Here is a 12,619-nt window from a genome sequence, read left to right as displayed (position 1 = left end):
ATTCAAAAGCAAGAGTGACAGTGCTATTGAAGTCCATGAAACATTTTTCCAAGTTCAGTTATTCAGTCTCTGTATTGTTCCTACATCATCTATCGCTCAGAATCCTTCTACACCAGCTCAGTAATAGTGACTGCAGCTAAAGTAAAGGAAGTGGGTCTACAAAGCACTTTATTTCCTTATTCAATAAGATTTTTATGGAGAAAAGGCAAACAACTGCCATTCAAATCAGATTATATATGCTTAACAGTTATGTAACCTTATATAAAATTAAATCCAACTCTCCGCACTACAAATCTGTAAGGAATCAGAAGGGGATTTATATAAAATCTGGACTATTGTTGCATTCCACCCTTGAAGTCATTCTGAGTTAAAACAGGAATTTTTCCAAGACTCAAAGAAAAACTGTATTTTTAAAAGGGGATTATTTTTAATCATTGAATACATCATTTTTATTACTAAGACTGGAAAAGCAATACTTTTTTCCCACTGTAAATTCATTCTGATGAAAGAAAGAATTCTCTCACTTTCAACTCCTAACAAATGCCATATTCTCAAGACTAGAAGAATTATCAGCAGTCATTCCTTCTTCTTGATCTACGTTATTTTTCTCTAAATTATGTCAAGTGAACTTTTAAAGATTCAGGGAGGGGGAGCTTCATAGTTTTTTTCTCTCAGCAAATTCTGAGGTGGCTCCTTTAGCCTCGGGCTTTCTTTGTGGTCTTTTTCTTCCTCTCCTTTGTCTTCTGGTTTCTCATCCTTCTAGAAGTTGAGGGATAAGCTGATTATGCACAAATACGTAAGGGTTATTTCTCTGTTTAACTCTCTTTTCCTTTTGGGTGGAACTCTTTAGGGAAATCCCTTGGCCTGCATCTCATCATTTATGAAATGTCTGAGTGTGCATTGATGTGAATAGAGCAAGTCTTGTAGATTCCAGACCGTACTGGTGGGTGAGGGGAGCCCCACCAACTCCAGTTTGCCATTATCACTGACTTGGTTGCACAAGGAAGTGGAGCAAATGAGACAGCTGGGGCATTTTACTTTCCCAAGTGTTTTACTCAATTTGCATAATTTGTGTTAACTGATCTACAGGCATAATTAGAATGCCTCCAACTTTTTTTTAATTTAAGTATAGTCAGTTTACAATATTGTGTCAATTTCTGGTGTACAGCATAATGTCTCAGTCATACATATACATACATATATCCCTTTTCATGTTCTTTTTCATTATAGGTTAATAAAAGATATTGACTATAGTTCCCTGTGCCATACAGAAGAAACTTGTGGTATAGCCATTCCGACAGCTTTTAATCATATTTTCATGTAGTTCTCATGGTCTTTCTGGACTCAACTCCACAATAGGGTCCTTAATACTGATGACTATCAGATGCTATCCTGACGTAATTAACAACCACAAATGCAGGTCACAGAACTCAAAATCTTAGCACCTCGTATCCTTTCTTTATAGGAGCCTGGGGGAATATCTTCATCTTGAGACAGACAGATTATTTCATTTACAGCAAACACCACGTCAGCTTGCTCATATAATTATTCCCATAAACTGCTAGAAGATCAGGGTGACCTAGCTGTGCCCTGACTTCCCTCTTGGACGGACAGTATCGGTCTAGGAGCTGATTTTCAAAGCCATTGCTATTTTTAATCAAGCTCTCCAGTGTTTCCTTGGCTTATTCTACCACATCTGAATGAAACTCAGTGCCATAATTTATTCCCCACAAGTCTCTCCTACACAGGAGCCAGTTCATGTTTGAGGGATTGAATTTGTTTTCAACTGACCGGCTAGGTTTTCAGTTTACTCTGAAGAATGCACTGGGTGAGGCAGTCTGTCGACCTGCCTAAAGGGGGCGCATGTGAGGCTCTAGGACTTGGCGGGCTCCTTGGAGGGCACCGACTTGGACGCTGAAGCTTGATCGTTTTATCATTTCGTGCTAAAAGATGCGTTCACGTTTTGAACCATATTCACTTTATTGACATGTAGTATCAACAAGAGGGAAACTAGACTGGAAAATGATAAACGAATATTTTTAAAGGCAATAAAAAATGATAGTGGTCTTTAGACTCACATTTGTTTTAATGTGTAAAAAAACCCAAAGTCTAAGAAAATCAAAAAGCTATTAGAAATCTATCTACAAATTGACTGCAAACATCTAAAAACAATGTAGTGTCTGTAATTAACAGACAACATCCCCTCGCCAACCCCTCCACAGCAAGTTTCCCAGTCATAACTGAGTATAATGTGGAATTAGCGGACCTGGTCTGAGCAGGGGGTCACCCAAAGCAGGACAGGGCAAGTTACACAGTCAAGGCCCCTGAACCATGAGACAGAGCTACCCTTATAATAAAATGGAACGGTAGGTACATTCTTAAAATACCCAAAGGCCTTTCTCATGCCAAGTGGCTAATTAGTGTCCTTATTATTCTCCAGATCAAAACAGAAAACAAAACAAAGAAATTCCAAAATGTAGTATGAGGAACTGAGAGTAAGAAGGACAGGGAGCACTGGAACAAATCATGAAATCTGTGGTAAAAATGTTTTACTCGTTAAGCTTTTGTTTTCTTTCTCTATATCCCCCTGTATTTCTTTCTTTCTCATTTTTTTTCCACTAATTTGATTTGAATGTTTATGTCTGTAAAAAGAGAGAAATTTTTAGCTCTTGAATACACCAAAGCCTGAAGAAAGTTACCAATTCACATTGTCTGTGACCTTTATGAATTCAGTGTCTCCCTTCAGCAGGTTTCTGCCAATCTCATGTATACTTTATTAAGTGGTGATTTATTAAGTGGAAATATGTGATGTAACACCTCTTATCCATAATATCTGTTTCCTAGATATTTTTCAAAATCTTAGATCTCTTAGTGCAGGAAGCGGAAATAGATTTCTTCATTGAACACATTTTTTTCTCATTCATTTACCAGTGCCAATGCGTTTGTCCTACAGCTTTTCAACATCCTCACCTCACTCTACAAAACCCACATCTTCCATCAAACTGTTGCCCTCTGGAACTACTTTTCTGTTTCTCTTCCTTCTTTCACTGTCAATGTTTCTAATAAAAATGTGCTTCAATAAACTAATAGCTAATATTTACTGAGTACTTATGAACCTGGGTGTGTCCTAACAACTTATACATGTGTCATTCAATTTAATCCTCATTACAAGCCTATAAGACAAATAACTGTTACAGCTAATCTACCAGTTGGAAACTGAGGCACAGAGAAGGTAAGCACTTATTCTAAAGTTTCGCTCTCAGTTGGCGCTGGTACTTGGATTCTAACCAGAGTCTGAGTCTGCAGGCTGACCTAAAACCAATGTCAGTTTTACCACACATCCTCTAGTTAATGGCTTTTAATTTTTTCTTTAGTAAACACCTTATATAAAGCAAAACTTCAAAAACTCCGGGATAGAAAAGGAAAAATAATTTTCCTTCTAGCTTTTGGAATTATTATCTGAGACCTCTGTAATAAAAGTCAGATTAACAGGAGAAAAAAACAAGTTTATTAACCTGAATCTCAGGTATGTGTGCAAGTTACCTAGGGGAAAATGATTAACTCCTCGAGGTAGATCAGAATTCAGAATAATATGCCATCATAAGAGGGAAGTGGGTGAGGAAATGTAGACCTCGTAGGCAAAAGTAAATAATTTTTAGGAAAGATTTATGGGCCCTTAGCAAAACAGATTGGAGGTGTGATAGCTTGTGACCAAATTTGTCCAGGTGTGATGTCAACTTCGAATCTCCTCTCTTATGAAAAATAGCTTGATCTTGCCTGATTGATAAAACTTTCAAAGAGGGGGTTATGACAACTGAATTGCCTTTTTGGACCGATTTTTAGGCAGATGGGATGTTCCAAGAAAGCCTTTTCTGCATTTGCTGCTTTTTAAGTGTGTACAGCTCAAAAATAATAATAATAATTAATCAATATACAAAGCAGCATGTTTTAGGGTGGCATGTCCTGAACCCTGGGCAGCCATATTTTGGGGTGGCATGATCTGTTACTCTTCACCAGTAAATGCCTCCGACACCAATTCAGTGTCACAGATCCACCTATTTTCCCATAATGCACCTTAGCTCAGTTTTCTGTATCCTTAATCCAGATTTTCCTTCTTGGTATTTTGTGTTTCGGATGATTCTTTTAACATTAAGTATGCTGATACTAAGTAACTTTACAATAAGTATTCTTTTTTCCCCTCGGTTTCCTCTTTCTCTTGGTACTCACTTCTTCAGGCCACACTTATATATACCCTCATCTTTCTCCATACATTCTAGCTTGCAATTTCATTGTCATTTCCAATTTCAAAATTACCTGTATTATAATAATTCTCAAATTTATTTCTCAAGTTCTGCATTTTCTGAACTGGACATTATTATTATTATTATTAATCTTTGCTGAGCATTTGTAACATAGAGTAGGTCTGAGAGTTTCCTAAATGCACCAAGCTCACTCTTGTCTCCTTGCCTTTTCCTTTATCTCAACCAGCCTTGCCTTCAGCTCTCGTTTACCTGGCTAACTTCCAATTATTTTCAAGATTCAACTGTAAATGTATGTCTACACTAGGAACCCTCTCTCACCTAACTTTCTGTGTCAAGACCTCTAATGATCCCACAGTATTTCCCTTCGATCCTCACTAAAAAAAATCCTGATTTTTCTGTGTGCAAACGCCTTCTAGAATAAAGAGGAGATTTCCCAAACTCCTTTCAAGTCAGGAGAGGTCATGTTATGATATTTGAATGAAAAATATGCAAGCAGACAAGTCTTTTGCGAGTTCTTCAAAGTTTCTTTCAGTTTAATCCTCACTACAAACCTTTGAATTTGGACTGGCCCCTCTCAATACATTTATCCTTCTTGTTGGCTAGAATGCAGACATGAAGTCTAGAAACTGAGCAGCCGTATTGGGTCATGAGGCAGCAGCCAAACATGGAAGAGAAGCGAATCATCCACCATATTCTTTCCATTGTCTTCCGTGCTTTAGCTCCTTAATTTCTAACATTGTCAAACATACTGAATCAATCCAAGTCAGCCTACGATGGTGACACAAAGTGACTCAATAGTAATTCCGTTTCCTAAACATGATAGAAATTTATTTCTCTTTCTTCCAATTAATTTATGATGGAAGCCCACATCCAGGGCATACCCTGCAGTCATTGGGTGACCCTGGGGTGCACTCTTGGGTCAAATCCTAGAGCACATGAATCTGTGCCAGTTTGACCAACTCAGTCACAACACACCCATTTCCAGATTTTTCTGGCCAAGACTGAAAGACAGACAAATCCCTTTTGCTTACCATGGCACTTGGCAAATGTGTCACACAGCTACACCCAACTACAAGGGAAGGTTGCAAATGCAGGATCCACATATACTCAGGAAGAAGCAGGGAGGATTTAGGAACCCAGCTAGCAGCCTGCAGACTGTGTGCTATAGCCTTTTACTTATTTATTTGATTTTAATTTTCTCACTCAACATTTGACTGAGATCTCCACAAAGGCAGAGAATTTGTTCTTTTTGGTAGTGTTCCTCCAGTGTCTAGAAAAGCATTAGATACATAGTAGTTACTCAATTGATATTTGTTACATAAATGAATCAATCAGTGAATTCATACACCGCCTAGATTTTGTCAATGTTTCTGGCACCTGCATACTGGAATTTAGGCATTGTAGGTTTCAGTTTCAGAGTCTAAGAAAATGATGAACTAATCAAAGGCATTTTAGACACCTTAGATTTAGAGATGTTTTAATGTTATGGGCTTCTGGGTTGATGTATTATGAAACTAATCCTCTGCTTTAGAACATTCTGAACACTTTTTGATAGGATTTAAACTCAGGTGCTTTGATATATCCATTATAAGCAGCCTTTTAAATTGCATTATAACCCTCTGGAAATATATTCTAATTGAATGAAAAATGTTTCATTGTGTTCTTAATTTATGCTCTCCAGAAAAAAATGTTTAGACATTAAACTGCTAATGCTTTGTTTCCCAGAATTGCTATTAGTATTTATTATCAGAGTAGACCCTCAGTAATTTACACTAATAACTGAGAGACTCACTAGAGATTACTGAATTTGGCAGATTAGTTAGTGAACAAATAAATATGAAAAACATCAACAGTGCTGTACCACAAAATGTGCTTTATTCATTATTTTGATAAGTGTAGTTTAATTATAATCATCTATGGTAGTGTTTCACAGTATGCTAATAAACACATTGCCATATCTTATGAAATTAATGAGATCTTAGAAGAAAAATTATTTGCTAAATTTAATCCCAATTTTTGGAGAAAAGTATAAGTCTATGATTTAGCATGTTTTGTATTACTTTCAGTCCAGAAAACTATATATCATATTATGATATAATTTTAGTCATTCTTATTGCTTATGGCCTATATCCCCTAATAGAATATAAGGTTCACAAGAGTAAATTTGCCTTATTTCACACACATTGTACGTATTATGCACAGGTATGTATTTAAGGGTATGTTGTGTATGTATATAACACTTTGTAAATGGAAATATCTCAGATATAAATTTCAAAGTCCCATTCAGTTTGAACACACATTTTGACCTCTGTCTCTGATCGCCTATGCTTTTAGAGGCCATAGGGGAAAAATTAGGTATTTCCATTATTAATAATCTCTGATCACTTCTCTTTTGATGTTGAGATACCATGATTGGAAATACTTAAAATAATTGCTAAATTGTGAAAGGGCTGGTCAAAAGGACCAAAAAAAGTTTTGATGTTTTTGTTTTGTTTTGTTTTCCCTGCAGAGTACTCCAAGCACACCAGTAGCTTTCTATCACACTTGATAATTCCTAGTTTAAAAAGGAGTAATTGATTTCTGTACTAACCCAGATTTACTGATTGGTTGATTCAATCAATTGATATTTAAGAGATCACCTGTTCAGCTCTTGTTTAATATAAATAAACAGAGAAAAGAAATATACCACATGATATCACTTATATATGGAATAAAAAAACAAATAAATTTATTTATAAAACAGAAACAAACTCACAGACATAGAAAAAAACTTATGCTTAGTAGGGTAGGAAGAGGGTGGGACGGGATAAATTGGGAGCCTAAGATTTGCAGATACTAACACTACTATGTATAAAATAGATAAATAACAAGTTTATACTGTATAGCACAGGGAACTATATTCAATATCTCACAGTAACCTGTAATGAAAAAGAATACGAAAATGAATATATGTATGTATGTACATGACTGAAACACCATGCTCAACATCAGAAATTAGCACAACACTGTAAACCGACTATACTTCAATTTTTAAAAAATTTAAAAAAGAAACAAAGACCTTTGGCTTCATAGAGCTTGTTTTCTAGTTGGGGGACAGACAATAAATGATATATATAATTAAAATAATTACTGGCTATACAGTAATATGTGATGAGATGACAAATAAAGCAAGGAAGATAAGAAGTTGTATTGGGGGCAATTGCAGGGAAGGAAACCAATGAGAAATGACCTGAAGGGAGTGAGGGAGTAAACTGTGCTTCAGTCTCAAAGAAGAGCCTGCCAGCCAAAGCCACAGCAGGGCACAGGTTCCGAGGAAGGGACTGTCATGCTGTGTTTGAGCAAACAGGAGTCCAGTGTTACTGGAAACTAGTGTGTAAGAAGGAAATGAGCAGGAGCTGAGTCAGTGAAATTACTGGAGTCAGAGAGATGGGTATAAAACCTTATTCTTTCTTAGAATACCATCATAATTCATGGTTCTCAAATTTCCAAGAGCCCTTGATGTCATACCTGGGAGGTGGGTGGGGTGTGTGTAGAATTCAGCTTTACACAGAATTGAGACACACAAGGAATCTCACAAGGTAATAATAAGAAACAAGGGCTTCCATTGTGTGACTTTCACAAATCCTCAGCTCTACTTTGCTATAAATGTTATTAATTTTTCAACTGTTTCTAGAATTAGTAGTACATATTTTATAAAGTCAGACAGACTAGAAAGCCAGATTTACAAACTAAATTGGCATATTAAAGAGTTAGATTTGTTCAAAAAATTATCTTACCAAAGACTCAAGGTTTACAATCAACTTAGTTAAAATATATAATATTATTTTATTATTGTATTTTCACACAAAGTAGGGAAAAACCTCTTAATTTCTAAAGTCAGATCATATGGCACAGAATAATGAATTAAATTATACCAAAGTTAGACTTCTGTCTTATAAACACTAAACGTAAGAGAAGATGGCAAAATGAGAGAAGACATTTACAATTTTAAAAATCTTTAAGGTCTTGCGATCATATATATCAGCAACAAGAAGAAACATCAATCCTAATAGAAAAATGTGTGAAAAATAAGAACATTACAATTTATGCAAGTAAGGAAATCTATGGGAAAAGAAACAAAATGTTAATATGATTTTGAAGAAATGCTTAGAATGCTTGGAAATCAGAGGTATGAAATTTATGTTATGATGGAGAAGACCTATTAGGCTACTGGAGCAGCAAAAATTAGGAAACTAGATGGTACCATAAATATTCATGTCCTACTGCTGAGGATGAAGGCTTGTGAAGAAATTTTGAATAACCTAGTACATCTACTCATATCCATGTAAGTTTATTGTAGAAATTCCAATCATTAATTTATACCCTGAAGCAGTTTTTTCATATTTCACAGGAGGACAGATAGGAAAATGTTTATGGCATTAATATCTGATAAGACACACGTCTTACATAGCCACCACTGGATGCATATCATGGAGTAATGTGTACAAATTTGAAGCAACTATGTAGCAACTTGGATGTATATTTTTAAAAAATAATACTGAATGAATACAAAATGGGAAATTACAGTAACATTTATGGAATTATAAAGTTATTTCCATTGAAAGCAATTTTTCAAGAACACATGTAAATAAGAAGGAGAACAAGGAAGTGAGATATGGTAGCTAGAAATATTTTTTAATTACTATTTTATTAACTCTATATCATTAAATGTTACCTAAAAAGATAGCTAATGAAGTGTCAGCCATAGCAGATTTACAAATTTGTCTTATTCGTAGAACCCACCATAACATTTTTGCCTTTACAATATATATGTTTTGTGTACACACATAATTTATCTAAATATTTACAAAAATTTCAGTATATTAAAGAAAATCATTAAATTAACATAATAAAGGAGATAAATTGACTTATGTTCATTGCAATATGATCATGTTTAAAAGCAAATTTAAAAATAAAATAGTCTAAAATTGATAAATACTATCTATTAGAAGCTTATAGAAAATACATTTTTATGTTTTAACCTCAGAACTACCCCAGTAACAAGAAGGTTTCTTAGTGTGACTATTCTTCACAATTTTACTAGTGATCATATTCATTGCAATAAGACAAGAATAAAATAAGAAAAAATAATCAATAATTATAGATTATCTCTATCTCAGTAGATTACTTGGGCATTCAATTAGTAACTCATCTTCCTCACCTGACTGCTGAAGATATTGAGAGAGAAACAGGAATGTAACAGATTGAGAGAGAAATATAGCACCTTTACTACCAAGAAACTTGATACTGGAGAACGGTGGATGGTGGTTCTAATTACAGTATATGCCATTGCTTTTGCAGAAACTTAGAAATAGATTTACACACCTTGTCAGAAGTCATGCTGTGCTTCGGCTTGGGCAGAGCTTATACCCTGAGCTTACCAAGTGACTAAGTGCAATTAAGGGAAACACTGCATGTATAAATATGTATGTATACACTCCCTCTCAAGATAAATCAACTAATATATGATACACATTTTCTTTTTCCAAACTTATCACACAGATTAAGTTATTTTTCCCCTGCAAATGAAAGAATAAGAGGCCAAAGGAAGTCCAGGAGTGTTATTCTGGGAGAGCCACTTGTAAATGGAAGGACATATTTTCAGAGAAAAGAAGATATTCTCCCTAAAAGTTGTCTCCTTATTTAAAAAAAAATCAAAGTATTCAAATAAGATAGTAAAAAAAAATGAAAATATGGGCAGATACAAGTGGTAGATATAGAAAAACATCTTGATACTGGCTATAAATTTAAAAACATAGTGAAAATAAAAGGGCCTATTCATAATAGCACAAAAGCTGTAAAATATCTAGTAATGGACTGATAAGTCTAGGCTAGAAATATATAAAATTTTATTAAAGAATATAAAATGACCCAAATGATATTATACCATTTCCTTGTATAAGAAAATTTAAAGTTGTAAACATGTGAATTGTCTCCAAATTAATCTGTACTTAAATATAATTCCCAAGCTATTTCCAATAGGTTCATCGTGTGACAACTGACAGATTTGCCTGCCTATTTAGTGGATGGGTAAATGTTCACAGGCCGGAAACTCAGCAGGAGCTGATGCTGTAATCTGAAAGTATTCTCTGCAAAACCTTAGTTTGTACTCTTAAGTCTTTCAGCACTTGCATGAAACCTACCACACTTTAGAGGATAATCTCCTTTACTTAAAGGCAATTAATTTATAGGTGTTGGCCACATCTTCAGAAAAGTTTTAGAGAAACACCTAGATATGTATTTGATTGAATAACTGGGGACTATAGCCTAGGCACTTGGTGTATGAAATTAACCATCACATCTTATAAAGAGAAAGGGACTCAGAATAGCCATAAATATTTTGAGGAATGAATAAAGACAGGGCATTTTTTTCATCTCATCTAAATTCTTATGGAATATAACACTATTGTGTTGGGTACAAATAGACAAGTAATTAGTGAGATAACAGAATTAATAATATATGATGTTATAATACATGATTTCAAAACAGTGGATAAGAGATGGACTATTCAATGAGTGTTATTGGAATAATAAAATATATTGATGTTATAATAATATGATATATTTATGTTATATAATAGGAAATATATCAGTATATTATATTAATATAATACTTTATATATGACATTTTAAATTGTATATATGAAGAAATACTCCTGATTAAATAAGGTCTCTATATAATATATAAAAATAAAGCTGTAAACTTAAAAATGAAAATGGACTTTAAATGAAAGTTTGAAGTAATTGTAGTCACACTAGATTATGTATTTTAAATTCTTCCCTCTCTACCTGTGTTTGTCTTGATTTTGGTGTTGGCAGTGTGTACTTATTTGATCATTTTATTTGAATAGATCACGTGACTTGATTTTGTCAATGGAAAATTAGCGGGAAAAATATGAGCAAGGATTTCACACGTGATTGTTCAGTTTCTTTCCTGCTTCTGCATCTACCACGGGAAGAACATGTCCAGGGAAACTTTGACTCTAGAAGGAAGAATTACTTAGAGTAGGTTTGAACCTAATCTATAACTTAGAACAAAACAAATGAATCACAGGTTAATTTAGCAGGATTCCTGCTGACTCACAGACCCATGTACATGAAAAGTAAATGTGCCTGAGATTGTGAAGTTGTTTGTAGCATAGATTTATTACTGTAGTAGTGAATTGATACATTATAGAAAATATTAAAGAATGTATGTGTGTTTGTGTTGTGAGATTTACTTACAGAATAAAGAATGCTTTTCTAAGCCAAAAAATAAAAACAAAGGAAAGACAAAATAATATTTACCTTTTTACAGATATAATATATCAATGAAATAAAATAAAAATCAAGTCAAAATAATGTAATAGGCAATGAAGAACTATGTAACATACACAGAAATAAATTGATATGAAATGCAAAGAACTCCTGCTGTTTTCAAAGAGAAAATGACAGAAAAGGAAAAATTGTCAAAAACATTAAGATAAATGCAGAATTATTAGCAGAGAAAATGTATTAAATATTCTCATTTTGTGATACTAAACATCTGTACTATAAAAAGTAAAATAAAATATTTCCATTTTTCCTTCAGAATGGCAAAAATAAAATAAAATGAAAATAAGTTTTAACATAGTTAAAGAGAGAAACATTTATCTGTCTGGGAAATATTAATTTTATAGTAATTTGGAGTATCTATTTATATTTAAATAATATACATCTGATCTAGAAATTTTATTTCTAAAAATGATCCTACCAAAGCCTTAGTATTTATGCTTAGAAATTTTATACAAAGGGGTTTATATTGTGTATCAGAGTAAAGCAATGGAAACAATATAGACGTACATCAATTAATAAATGATTTTTTAAAGACACAATCCCCATTGATTTATTGTAAGCAAGTTATATAAGTTGCTATTTCTTTGAACAAAAAGAAGGAAAAATTAATATGGTACTGACTGGTAAGAATTTCTTTTGCATTAGCATCTTTTTAAAAAATATATTGAACTATAGCTGCTGTACAATACTGTATAAGCTACAGGTGTACTATATAGTGATTCACAATTTTTAAAGATTCTACTCCATTTATAGTTATTATAAAATATTGGCTATATCCCCATGTTGTAAAATATATCCTTATAGCTTATTTTATACATAATGGTTTGTACCTTTCACTTCCCTACCCCTAAATAGTACCCCCTTCCCTCTCCCCACAGGTAACCACTAGTTTGTTCTCTATATCTGTGAGTCTGCTTTTTTTGTTATATTCACTGGTTTGTTGTAATTTTTAGGTTCCACATATAAGTGATATCATACAGTATTTGTCTTTCTCTGTCTGACTT

The 12,619-nt window shown here is 33.7% G+C and overlaps 1 pseudogene; it reads right to left on the bottom strand.

The window, feature by feature from the left end:
* Nucleotides 1–599: 599 nt before the first annotated feature.
* On the bottom strand, nucleotides 600–8,643 carry LOC105075303 (protein-L-isoaspartate O-methyltransferase domain-containing protein 1-like; annotated as a pseudogene).
* Nucleotides 8,644–12,619: the final 3,976 nt, after the last annotated feature.

This window comes from Camelus bactrianus, chromosome 2, assembly GCF_048773025.1.
Source record: "Camelus bactrianus isolate YW-2024 breed Bactrian camel chromosome 2, ASM4877302v1, whole genome shotgun sequence".
Classification (NCBI taxonomy): domain Eukaryota; kingdom Metazoa; phylum Chordata; class Mammalia; order Artiodactyla; family Camelidae; genus Camelus; species Camelus bactrianus.
This window is presented reverse-complemented; position numbering and strand designations above follow the sequence as displayed.